Raw genomic sequence first — 1,575 nt, 5'->3', positions numbered from 1 at the left:
GAACTAACTTACAATGTATAGAGTGGGAAGTCGCTGACATATATGTATAGGTGGCGCCAGCTTTGTAAAGTGATAAATACGAAATGACTTATTCCAACATATTTAAGTAACGAAAAAACATTCTATAGTTCCTCTTGACATTGTTTCTGTTTTTCATAATCTACCGTTAGATGGTATTTGGTTTTTCGTAGCTTGTGTTGCTAATCCAAAAAAATGTATTTTTTTCAATGTTTTTCTTTTTGACTAAAAACAAAATCTATGCGTCCTATCGAAAAGTGATTCATTATAAATTTGTATGTCTTTCCAGGACGCGCAATTTTAGCGTTCTCATTTTTTTCGTATTTTGCATTGATTGACCAAAAAATCGAATTTTCGGATTTTTAATTATTTTTGGGACGATCAAATTTGGAATTTTCAACTTTTCAACCAAATAAAAAGTTGTTATCATAATCTTGTGGGACTTTTGAAAAGCAACGTTTTTCTTTTCTTAACTTTTTCATATCATGCGTTGTTTGGCTTAAAATGTTCATTGTAGTTTGTTTTTTGGATTTTGAAAATAATCTGACGCTGAGAATTTTCATTTTACAGAAAAAAGTCACAAGGATAAATTATTTGAGGTTCTGAGTACTATAAATAATCGTACATAGAATTTTGAAACTTTGAAAAAATATGGTTTCAAACATTTTTGTTACGATTAAATTTCGAATTTTCCACTTTTTGACCAAATTAAAAAAGTTGTTATGATCATCTTGTAAAGCTTTCAAATATCAACGTTTTTCTTCTCTTGACTTTTTTATATCATACTTTGTTTGGCTTAGAATGTTTATTTTAATTTGGTTTTTTGGATTTTGAAAATGCTTTAACTCTGATAATTTTGTTTTTATTGAAAAAAGTTAGAAGGATATATTGTTTGAGTTTCTGATAAGTATTAATAACAGTTCATAGAACTTTGGAATATTAAAAAAAAGTGGTTTCAAAAATTTCGAAAACGTCTTCACTTTTTGATTTTTGATCAAAAATAGCTGGTTTAGGAACTTGTTTATTCTTTTTCGGCCTTAAAAAAGTGTGCCAAAGCAGAATCCAATCTGATAAATTTTTGTAAAGTTATCCTGCCTACAGAATACAGACTACAGACAAACAGACAGACATACAGTTAAAGAAATTTAAAGGTATGCCCAATTTTTAATTAAAATTTATCGTCTTAATTTATGTATTTTCTTCTGACCTAGACAATTCTTCAATAATTGCTTACTTACCAACATAAGTATGTTGACACAACATTTGTGGTTTTATACATCGAAAATTCTTTTCAGAAAAATAAAAAATTCCATTTTCAAGAATCTGCAGACCAAATTTTTTTTTTACAATTTACGTAACCGAAATTCTCATGGAAACTGAAGTGCGTGAACTTTGTTTTAGAAAATAAGTTTTGTTATTGAAATTTTAGTGACAAAGCTAACAAAAAAAATTTTCTCGGTTTGTGTCTATTGAGAGTTTTTGGTACGTTTGTTAAAATTTAGTTCACAGAAACTCGCTTCTCATTGGTTAATTAGGCCCAACTTTAAAGCTTAATCG

The sequence above is a fragment of the Belonocnema kinseyi genome, chromosome 5 (genome assembly GCF_010883055.1).
Source record: "Belonocnema kinseyi isolate 2016_QV_RU_SX_M_011 chromosome 5, B_treatae_v1, whole genome shotgun sequence".
In the NCBI taxonomy this organism is placed as follows: Eukaryota; Metazoa; Arthropoda; class Insecta; order Hymenoptera; family Cynipidae; genus Belonocnema; species Belonocnema kinseyi.
The sequence above is the reverse complement of the archived record's forward strand: the minus strand, read 5'-3'. Positions refer to the sequence as shown.